Source organism: Adiantum capillus-veneris, chromosome 12 (genome assembly GCF_014529385.1).
Source record: "Adiantum capillus-veneris isolate H3 chromosome 12, ASM1452938v2, whole genome shotgun sequence".
Taxonomy (NCBI): Eukaryota; Viridiplantae; Streptophyta; class Polypodiopsida; order Polypodiales; family Pteridaceae; genus Adiantum; species Adiantum capillus-veneris.
The window spans coordinates 79,797,443-79,809,963 of NC_140942.1; the positions used below are offsets into that span (position 1 = coordinate 79,797,443).

Consider the following 12,521-nt stretch of genomic DNA (forward strand, 5'->3'; position numbering starts at 1 on the left):
GGTACAGACCCATGGTAGTCACCCACAAGACAATATAACCATCAGCTCCATCATGCATAGTATTGACTAAATACCACGACATCCCCACTAACGTCGTCAGTGCCCAATAGTGGGTGTAGAACTAGGTACTAACATATGCTCCCAAACACAACACACAACACACACACACACACACACACACAAGAGCATACATCAACACAAAGTTCAACGTACTGAGTTTCTGTCATGACTCCGGAGATCAAGGGCAGACTCAGCCATAATGAAGCCTAGCACTAAAAGAAGCATTAAATTGAAAAAATTAGCACAAAAATGAGGTAGTTGATAGGGCATACGCACCGCAAAAGATTGAAAGAATTAGCACAATATCAACTGGTCGTAACTCGGACGAAAACTTCACAATGTGAAGTCTGCATGTCCGCTATACGACTAAAAAATATACCTAGATGAATCCAGGATAGGCCCAGATTCACCCTTAAAAGGAAAGTGCAAGGTACAGACCCATGGTAGTCACCCACAAGACAATATAACCATCAGCTCCATCATGCATAGTATTGACTAAATACCACGACATCCCCACTAACGTCGTCAGTGCCCAATAGTGGGTGTAGAACTAGGTACTAACATATGCTCCCAAACACAACACACAACACACATACACACACACAAGAGCATACATCAACACAAAGTTCAACGTACTGAGTTTCTGTCATGACTCCGGAGATCAAGGGCAAACTCAGCCATAATGAAGCCTAGCACTAAAATTCTCGAAGCTGCACACTATGGTCCTACAAGTGGCCATTACCTTGGTCACATTACGGGACAAAAAATCTTACGGACAGGCTTATGGTGGCCCTATCTCATTTAGAGATGCTATTTCTCATGTCAAGATTTGTGATGTCTGTCAGCGATGTGCGCCCAAGCCTACCAAGCAATCCAATCGCCCTTTGAAGCTATCTATGGCGTGGTTGCCCTTTGAGCGATAGGGCTTGGACTTTGTTGGTCCAATTGCTCTACTTGCTCAACCCGGCAATCGTAAGTATCTCTTGGTAGCGACGGATTATGCAACAAAGTGGGCCGAGGTGGTGGCTACCATCGACACTGTACAACCGCCACTATCGCAAAATTTTTTCATGAAGATATTTTTTGCAAGTTTGGGTGCCCTCAGGACAAAGGTGCCCTCAGGAAATCACCAGCGATCGAGGTAATCATTTTGTCAACGACCCGATCTCCACACTCCTCACGAACTACAAGGTTTTTCATCGCAAATCTTGCTCTTACTATCCCAGGGCAAATGGGCAAGCCGAGAGCACTAACAAAGTGCTAATTGCGCTTCTCAGGAAAGCTTGTCACCTGCATCCAACTTCTTGGGCTCAAGTTATCCTAGCTTGCTGCATGAGGGCTTAGACTCTGACTGCGGCATGCAAGGTTTAGACTTTGACTGCGGCAGTCCTCGAATGATGGTTTGACTCCATCCCCAGTTTTTCTTACAAAAGTGTGGCGGCACAGTCTGGGCTTATCGCCCCTCCTTCAAAGAAACCACTAATCACACCCCATTCCAGCTAGCTTTCGGTCTAGAAGCACTTGCAGCATATGAGTTCAACTTAAGCTTAGCAAGAGTGGGAAGCATTCGCGTCGCAGTGGGGATTGCTTCCGCAAACCTCTCGCGCCTCTCGACGTTAGAAGAAAGCAGGATATTAGCTTCACATGCTCTAGAAGCCAAGCAGCTTCGTCGCAAAGCGTGGCATGATCGCCATCTCAAAAAGCCGAAAATAATGCAAGGAACACTGGTGCTACTCTATTAAGCTAAATATCTGAAAAAAGCTAAGAAGCTGGTCCCAGCCTAGCAAGGGCCATTCATGGTACATGAGATTTTGCCACAAGGGGCTGTCCAGTTAGTCACTCTGGAAGGTGTTCCCTTGCCACTGGTAAATGGATCCAGAATCAAGTGTTTATCACTCGCCCTGACTCTTTAGAAATCTGGTGATATTATCCCTCCCACCAACAACCATATGACTATCCCGTCCTTGGCTCTCTCCGGCTTTCCATTTTTCCCTCTTCCCAAGTCTTCCTCATGTCAGTCCTCATCTCAATTGTAATTGGCAATTATCCTTGATTTACTGCTAGTCCATTTTCCTCTCATCTCGTTGATATAATTCGGTTTTTGGAGTCCTGCTATGATCCAGCTTGTTCTTTTTAATTATTTGAATTCACTCATAGATTGGATTCTCATCCTCCTGTTTCTGCTTTTGTGTCTATCAGTATCCCTATCTCTTTGTCCTTACTGCTCTGCCTCTACTACCTCTCTGTCCTTGTGGATTTGTTCAATGTCCGAGGTTCAACTCTCGTCGGATAGATTTTTGATTTTTATGGTATTGTTCCTAGGACGTTAAAACCTACTCTGCTGCATGTCCCTCCCCCTCTTTCTCTTATGGTGCGCTCTCTCTCACACACACATCTATTTCTTTGCCTTTCTTGTGCGATCTCTTTGTAACACTCTTTCAACATGCTTCCCTCTTGATGCCCTCCTCCTTTCATTGATTCCACTTCCCCCCCTCTCTCTCTCTCTCACACACACACACACTAACTATGCATGTTTGCTCTAACTATTCTGATTGCCCACATCCTAGTTGAAAGGAGAAGCAGGTACAATGTTCCTATTCTGCCAGCAATACAGCTCTCTCTCTCTCTCTCTCTCTCTCTCTCTGTGTGTGTGTGTGTGTGTGTGTGTGTGTGTGTGTGTGGAGGGGATGCAACGTCACTTGGATGCTTTGCATAGGTTTGCCCAGGAAAGTGATTTGTCTGTCAACCTTGGTAAAACCAAGGTCATGGTATTTAATACCACCCCACAGTGAATCAGGAGGTCAGCGCCAGCATTCACATACGGCCAAGAGAAGGTGGAGTATACAGATGCTTACACTTACCTTGGAGTGGTTTTTAGTGGGCCAGCATTTTCATTGAGGGGGGCAGCAGAGACTAGATTGACCAGAGCCCATGCAACATTGGGTAGATTGGAAAGGATGTGTTCACACGTTCAGTTTCATGACCCTCACACGAAGCTCTGGCTCTTTGACACTTTGGTGGTTTCTGCATTGCTTTATGGAGCTGAGATTTGGGGACCTTCACTGGATCATCACGGGAGGACAGGCCGCAGTGATGGATGGGGGGACATGGAGAAGCCTATGGTGTCTATGATCTCGCGGCTCATTAGAGCCAAGGCTTCAGTACCACGTGCTATTGTATGAGCAGAGCTAGCTGCCTCCCCACTAGTGGTTGAGGCGCTCACCAGATCTGTCTCCTTCATACACCGCATGTGGGAACCTCCTAGAGATAGATATGCACGCCTTGCACTCGAGTCCTCTCGACAGTTAGCCATGCAGGGAGATACAGCATGCTGATATGGGGAGATGACATCATGGTTTCAGGCGCATGGGTTCAGCATAGACAGATTGCCTCCTTTAAAGTACTCACTGGATGCACCCTTTCTGACTCTTACACAGTCCGAGATCACCAGGCTCATTCGCCAAGACTTGACTCAGCTAGACACCAAGAGGACATGGATACAACCAGCACAGCACAGGAGCTGGGCACGAAGATGGCTTTCTACAGAGAGCATCTCCTCCAGCTTATGGAGGATGGTTCTGTGACGAGGCCCAGATACATGGACACGCACTTGTCTCATGAGATACGATGTGCTATTGGCCAGATACGCACATCGTCACACCAGCTGCGGATGGAGACTGGGAGATGCAACGGAGTACCAACAGAGGCCAGGACATGCCCCCTGTGTGACATCGAGCCTGAGACAAAGTTGCATTACAGATGCCACTGCCCCGTCTACTACGAGATACGAGGCCGCTTTCATTGCTTATTCAGAGAGGGCTTTGGACCATTCTCTAGAGTCATGCGGTACGAGGATCAAAGATGCCTGGGTTTGTTTTTGCTCGAGCTGCGCAACCACATAGAGAGCCTGATGAAAGGAGAGGCCAACCAGTCTCAGAGATAGATCAAAGACTTCTTTAGAGGTGCCACTGGACACCCGGAGGAGTTACTACCACAGCAGAGCTCGTCGCCTCACACCATAGGCAGGTTAATCGACCAAGCGACTGAGCTGGGGAGATCCAGACACCCACGATTGCGGAGGACTACACAGCATCGACGGAGGCTGCATCAGAGGATTCTGATCACTTTGGCTCGACATGCACGACGCCCGATCAGACTACTGACCATGGAGAAGATTGATGAGATCCGCTAGCGACCGATGCTGGATCTCCTGTCATCTAGCTATCCCAGCTAGCTGTTTAGCTGCTTAGTTCACACCTAGCAGTTCAAGATTTCATAGTATTTCATTTTGTCATTTTGTCATTTCTGTCATTTTGTCATCTTGTTACTTTGACTTTGTATCAGATCCACCACATTGTAACTTTCTGGTCTCATAGGTCACTTTGGCCTTTTGAAGACGTTAATATAACATTTCATTTAATTTTTTCATCTCTCTCTCTCTCTCTCTCTCTCTGATGGTGAAGAACGCCATTGACAGGATGAGGACTAGGAGAGCATATGATCATGATGGTTTGGTGGCAGAGCACTTGATACATGCTAGAGATTTACTGTTAGAGGTTCTTGCGCGGTTGTTTAACCGTGTCATGTGTAAGGGACTACCCGAGTCCTGGAGATTATCTACTATTGTACCTCTCTTCAAGGAAGGGGACCCCACAGTGCCAGGGAACTACCGTACTATTATGATAGGGCACACATTGGCACGGTTGTATGCATCCATTCTTGAACAGCAACGGAGTAAATGGGAAGAAAATGAGGGCATACGAGCAGCAGGACAGGCTGGATTCAGGAGGGGTTTCTCCACTTTGGACCATATTCTTACACTCAGAGCCATTATTGAGGAGGGTCGAGCACATGGGAGACGGATGTATTGTTGCTTTGTGGACTTCCGCAAAGCATTTGACACAGTGCCGAGAGCCAGATTGATGCACACGCTACTGAAGTTGGGAGTACCCACAGAGATCATATGGGGGATCATGGCTTTATACGGCTCAGTGACTGGCTAGGTACGCACTCTTGAGGGGATTTCTGACATTGTTCATTCCACTATTGGAGTGAAACAGGGGTGTCCTTTGTCCCCTACACTTTTGGGTATGTATGTAGATGAGGTCTCTCACTACATTGACAGAGAGGGTGACAGAGGCGCTCAGCTAGCAGGGACATGGATCCCTTTATTATTATATGCTGATGATATTGTGTTGATATAAGAGTGGCCAGAGGGCATGCAGAGACATTTGGATGCATTGCACAACTTTGCAGAGGATAGTGGACTGTCTGTGAACCTTGGTAAAACCAACGTTATGGTGTTGAACACCACACCACAGTGGGTCAAGAGATCGGCACCTACACTCGCATATGGTCAGGACACTGTGGAGTACACAGATGAATATACATATTTGGGGGTGGTATTCATGGGACCGAGGTTTACTCTGAGGAGAGCAGCAGAGGCTAGACTGTCCATAGCCTATGCGGCATTGGGAGGGCTAGACAGGATGTGTTCGCAGGTTCAGTTTCAAGAACCACGAACAAAGTTATGGCTCTTTGATACTTTGGTTGCTTCAGCTATGCTTTATGGGGTCCAAGTGTGGGGACCATCTGTGAATCATGACAGTTGGAGGAACATGGAGAGACCCTTGGTATTTATGATATCCCGGATGATTAGAGCCAAGGCCTCCGTAACACATGTGATTATTCGAGCGGAGGTAGCCGCCCCTCCTATAGAGATTGAGGCTCTTACCAGATCCGTGTCCTTTATGCACAGTCTATGGGATACACATAGAGGCAGATATACTAGATTGGCTCTTGAGTCCTCTAGACAGTTAGCGATGCAGGGAGATGCATCATGTTGGTATGCACACATGACCTCATGGTTTCGGAGGCATGGTCTCAGCATGGATAGATTGCCTCCCTTTCAGTATTCCCTGGATGCACCCTCCCTACCAGTCACACGGACGGAGATCACTAGACTCATTCGTCAGGATCTTATATAGTTGGACACTAGGAGGACATGGGTAGAGCCGATGCAGGAGTTGGACACGAAGATGGCTTTCTACAAAGAGCACCTTCTCCAACTTTCGGGAGATGGGTTTGTGACTCGTCCGAGCTACATGGTCACATTCGCACATCCTCACACCAGCTGGAGATTAAGACGGGTAGATTCAGAGGGATACCACCGAAGTCTAGGATATGTCAACTATGCGGTAGAGAACCAGAGACAGAGCTACACTACATATGCCATTGCACTGTGTATTATGAGATACGAGGGCGCTTCCATTGCTTATTTAGGGAGGGTTTTGGACCCCTAGATAGAGTCATGAGGTATCAGGACTAGAGATGCCTTGGCTTATATCTACTTGAGCTACACCGACATAGAGATAGTCTGTTGGGGAGACATGGAGTACGACAGTTGGCAGAGACAGATCACAGACTTCTTTGGATCGAGAGAGCCAAGAGACCAACCACCAACACAAGGTTGTACCCGCAATCATACCAGAGGCACCCTCATTGACAGGGCGACTGAGCTCGGGAGATCGAGACGACCACGACCGAGACACAGGAGCACACTCCATCACGGAGACTCCAGCAGAGGATCAGAGGCATTCTAGCACGACACCCAGATTGTCATTGATGGCCTATTCTACATTTTCACATTACACATTTCACATTTCACACTTCATTTTCAGTTTTCATTTTTTTTTTTTTTGTACTTTCAGTACTTTTTGTACTTGAATTTTAGACATTGTATTAGATTCACCACTTTGTATCTGATGGTCTCATAGGTCATTTTGGCCTTTTGAAGACGTTAATATATCATTTCATTTCATCTCTCTCTCTCTCTCTCTCTCTCTCTCCTTCCTTCATGGAGGAGATTGATGAGATCCGCCAGCGACCGATGCTGGGTCTCTTGTGATTTACCCATCCCAGCTAGTTGTTTAGCTGCTTAGTCCACACCTAGCAGTTTAGGATTCCATAGTATTTCATTTTGTCATTTTGTCATTTTGTCATCTTGTTACTCTGACTTTGTATCAGATCCACCACATTGTAACTTACTGGTCTCATAGGTCACTTTGGCCTTTTAAAGACGTTAATATAACATTTCATTTCTCTCTCTCTCTCTCTCTCTCTCTCTCTCTCTCTCTCTCTCTCTCTCTCATTGAGGAGGGCAGGTCACATGGGAGACGGATTTATTGTAGCTTTGTGGATTTCCGCAAAGCATTTGACATGGTACCGAGAGCTCGACTGATGCGCAGACTGCAGGAGATGGGGGTGCCCACAGTGTTGATTTGGGGGATTATGGCTTTATACAGATCAGTGATGGGACATGTACGCACCCCAGAGGGGATATCTGACTTAGTTCACTCCACTATCGGGGTGAAACAGGGTTGCCCATTGTCTCCTACTCTATTTGGTATGTATGTTGATGAGGTGTCTGATTACATTGACAGAGAGGGTGATAGAGGTGCCCAGCTGGCAGGGACGTGGATCCCATTGTTGTTATATGCTGATGATATTGTCTTGATCTCTGACTCACCAGAGGGTATGCAGCGACAGTTGGATGCATTACATAGTTTTGCAGAGGATAGTGGATTGTCTGTAAACCTTGGTAAAACCAAGGTCATGGTGTTTAACACCACACCGCAGTGGATCAGGAGATCGGCACCGACCTTCACGTATGGTCAAGAGATTGTGGAGTATACAGATGCATACACTTACCTTGGGATAGTCTTCACTGGGCCGAGGTTTTCTTTGGGGAGAGCAGCAAAGACTAGACTGACCAGAGCTTATGCGGCCTTGGGAGGCTTGGAGAGGATGTGTTTGCAGGTTCAGTTCCAGGAACCTCGGACAAAGTTATGGCTCTTTGATACTTTAGTAGCCTCAGCTATGATGTATGGGGTACAGGTATGGGGACCTTCTGTAGGCCAGGATGGTTGGAGACGTATGGAGAGGCCCTTGGTATCTATGATCTCCCGATTGATTAGAGCCAAGGCCTCCGTACCTCACGCGATCATTCGAGCAGAGCTAGCTGCCCCCCCCCATGGAGATTGAGGCGCTTACCAGATCAGTGTCCTTTGTGCACAGCCTATGGGATACTACTAGAGACAGATATGCTAGATTGGCCCTTGAGTCTTCCAGACAGTTAGCTCTACAGGGGGACACTTCATGCTGGTATGCACAGATGACTTCATGGTTTCAGATGCATGGCTTCACCATGGACAGGTTGCCCCCTTTCCAGTATTCTCTTCAGGCACCCTCGCTGTCTCTTACACGGGTGGAGATCACTAGACTCATTCGTCAGGACCTGATCCAGCTTGACACCAGGAGGACATGGATAGAGTCGCCTCAGGAGTTGAGCACGAAGATGGCTTTCTATAGAGAGCATCTTCTCCACCTCACAGGAGATGGGTTTGTGATTCGACCCAGCTACATGGACACACATATGTCTCATGGTTTGCGTTGTGCCATTGGTCAGATACGCACATCCTCACATCAGCTCGAGATTGAGACCGGTAGATTCAGAGGGATACCAGCAGACAGCAGGATATGCCGATTATGCCAGAGAGAGCCAGAGACAGAGTTGCACTACATATGTCATTGCACAGTGTTCTATGAGATACGGGGGCGTTTCCACTGCTTATTCAGAGAGGGTTTTGGTCCTCTATCTAGGGTCATGAGTTATGAGGATCAGAGATGTCTTGGACTATATCTACTTGAGTTACACAGGTATAGAGACACTTTACTGGGGAGAGCTAGAGAGAGGCAGTCCCAGAGACACATTACAGATTTCTTTTCACTAGATATGGGACAGCCAGAGGAGCAGCCACCACTGCAGAGCTCGTCCCACACTCATTCGACCACTACTGGCACTCTCATCGACCGAGCATTGGAGCTACAGAGATACAGACGACCGCGACTGAGGAGAGGAGCTACATAGCATCGACGGAGACTACAACAGAAGATTCGAGCCATACTCTCTCGACATCCAGAGTGCAGATGAGGATGGATCCTCACCATTTCTTCCATCTTTGTTTCACACACTGTTACATCCAGTTTACCGGGTACCTATTGTATCAGCTGCTACACCCACGTAGTTTTAGATTGTAGTAGTAGTAGTAGTATTTTGTTCCACTTCTAGTTCTTTTCTAGTTCTTTTGTACCCAGACATGGTATTAGATTCACTATTTTGTAACTGATTGGTCTCATAGGTCATTTTGGCCTTTTGAAGACGTTAATATAACATTTCATTTCATTTCTCTCTCTCTCACGCACTGTGCCCCCTTGCCCCCTTCCCGTCCATCACCTCTTTTGAAAACCCCATTTCCGCCATCCCCCTGCCCACCCCTTGTCCCCCCTGCCCCTACTATCACCCCTTGCCCCCCCTCACCAGCCCCCGCCCCTATGTAACCCCTCGCCACTCGTCCCCTGTACCCAACCATCGCCTATCCACTCCTCGCCCCTCCTCGGCCCCTACCCACCATCTCTACCCTCTCGCCCTATCCAAGCGTGTCGTCACTGCAGGCGTGTATGCTCTGGCTGTACAGTTGTAGCAATCAGATATTTATAAGTCTGAAGGGCACTGGGTTGGATGTTTGACTTTCTCAGCCGTCTGTCTTTCTCGTTCTCTATTGTCGCCTGAGAATCAATCTACATCCTCGGCTCTACTCACAGTGCTTTGCACGATAAACTCGGCTCTCGGCACACAATCAGAGGCTATGGCAGGAGGCAAAAAACTGTTGCTGAGGAAAAGGCCTCAACCACACAGGCAGGCTAATTATGAAACTAAAGAAGAATCAGATCCTAGCAGCCATGGGGTCACAGATATGACGTCCAGTGCTCCATCTCACGGAAGTTACAAGGCCTCTGCATCAGATGCAGATTCCAGCTCAGGCTAGACAACGGTAGCGGCTCAGACAGTGGTAGCTCAAATGCACAGGAGAACGATCCAAAAGGGAAAAGGAAAGTAATGAGTCACATGATCAATCATGAAGTTCCAAGGCTTGCAAAAACAAAACACAAAACCAAATTTTCACTCAATTTTCACATGCAGCAGCCCAAGCCCTCTCTTATAGATGTTCTCTCACAGGACCAATTGGACAACTTGGGTGTAAAATCGCTAACTGAAGCTGTCCTTCCTGATGACATACCTGTTGACATGATTCATGAAATGCTGAAAAATTGTCCCAAAGTCAGAGAACACACTTTGACAGCGGCGCGTCTAGGACATGCAATGGGGATGACCAACTTTCCCTCCTTGCAGTAGAGTACTAGTTCTTATTCAAAGCTCTCCAAAGCTGATACCATACAGGTATGCAAGGCATTGTTCGAACCCGATCATCCGAATCTGCAACATCACAAAGCTCTCTTAGCAGTATTTGGATATTATTTTTTACTGAGAGATGCTCAAGGACCAAAGGGGAAATGCGAAGTACCTACCACATTCCCACAATGTGATGGTCTTTACCGTTTAATCAAGAACATACCTTGTGGGTTTCATCAGATCCTCTTTATCATTGCGGACCGGGGCGAAAAGGTTTAGAGCACAAGTGCAGTCACCTCAATCTAGCTTCCAATGTTTTGCCGCGCCACTGTTGGCTTGGGTGATAAACATCCGCATCAACCCTCTTTAAGTGGATGAGGATGCAGCATTGTCACTGCAAGCCAAAAAAAGGTCTACTGGCACAGATGATCAGAAGAAGAAACAAAAGAAAAGAGTCAAAGTGGTCAAAGATACGGGATACGGCAGAGACATTACGCCCTCTGCCATTTTCAGAGAGCTAGATTCTGGTGACACATCCTCCACAATGTCCTTCTTCTACCTCCGTCCCCGTCTCTACAATGCCGGAGGCCGTCGGGAGCTCTGCTGTTCTTGGTACGTCCACTTCTGTTACGGAGGCGGTCTCTCTCTCCAAGGCACAGCTCTCGTCTATACTACTGCCACTGTTACCACACCATTCTCAGCACTTGTGGTACCCTCGTCATTCTCTCCCCATCTCAAGTTCACCCACTGAACCTGCTACCACTGTCACCTCGACATCCACTGCAGTGCCTTTTGGGCACCCTACTCCTACTTCACCCCGACCTCGACTGCAGTGCCTTATGGGCACTCTACACCTCCAGGTGCTACTGCTCCTTCCAGTGGAAGAGACTCTGCCTCGTTGTTCAGAATCGCTGAAGAGAACCTGCAAGAGTCAAGAAATGCTATTGCAATGATTGAACTTGGTGACGAGAAATTAGTAGCTACCCACCAAAAGCACTCGGCCACATATGCGGCCATGGAAGGCTGCTTGCGAATTGCATAGAGTGCGATTGCTGATAGAGATGCTACCATTTCGCCCTGCGTCAAGCTTTGCATGTAAAGTCCCAGATAATTGATGACCTCAAAGCTCAAATGCAAGGATTTCGGGACATGCTAGTCCAAGGGGACATAGGGTTTAGCAGCAGCCTCAGGCTACCATGGGATATGGGTGGGTTCGTCCTGCTAGATCAGTACAGACGCCCATGCGATATGGAGAGTATAGTTATCGACAGTTTGGGAGAGATGCTCATCACATCAGCAGTTTGACTACTACCCTCAGGGATTTCAGCAGCCTGGCACCTTTGGCTCCTTACCATACGTCATCCTCACAGACGGCTCCTTGTGACGGCTTCGCAGGCGCACATCGACATGGGTGTGCCAATCGGCGGCCTCAGTACACTTCAAGCCAGGTACTGCCATCCGTCGAGCAACAGGTGGCTACTCCTTTTGCTGAGAGCGGTTTGTGGAGAGCACTCATAGAGTCCAGAGTTTTCCCATCGATTTGATGGCTCCACCTCCAGAGTCTGGTACTTTGGGTGGTGCAGTAGTGGCCACAACTCTGATCTCTTGGATGACAGATTCAAGAGCTCACCATTGTCCATATGCAGTACCTAGTGGTTTTCTTTCACAGTTTTTCAGTATTCCTATCAACGAGACGGTGAGCGGTCTTGTGGCAGGCAACAAGGCTACAGTGTCACTTTCACAGGACACACAACTAGTGCAGTTGGTCTGGTCTGGTTCACACTCGACGGACTCTCTGGGCTGGGCAATGACACGTCGTAGGGTTACGGACGTTGGTCTAGTGGACATCATGGCCAGGTCACCACCACCACTCAATTTGGGGATAGACTTAGATGGCTGACATTTATAGCCGTTGGTGGCTCTTTACGGTTGTACATGCGAGTAGTAGCTGTTGGGTCATGATTATCATCTTCTTCATATATGGTCCAGCATCGTCGTCTAGAGCAGTGAGTCTATACACACAGCACGTCTGCACCATCCCTACACTTTTGAGCCTCGGCACCCGCATTGTACCTGTGAGTTCTGGGTTGGAGCTGAGTGTGCTGCCACGCCAGAGTTTGTACTCGTTCCTTCGAGATAGTCGAGTCCATATGTTCTGGTCTGCTGCTGTGTCTCTCTGTTGATTTGTTGTTACTATTGTTTCTGGTGT

At 47.8% G+C, this 12,521-nt stretch overlaps 1 protein-coding gene across 4 annotated transcripts in view; it reads right to left on the bottom strand.

Moving 5' to 3' along the window:
* The window catches only part of LOC147446012 (pleckstrin homology (PH) domain-containing protein), a 308,711-nt gene that overhangs the window by 60,860 nt on the left and 235,330 nt on the right, over positions 1-12,521 (bottom strand). The gene's annotated exons all lie outside the window — the stretch shown is intronic.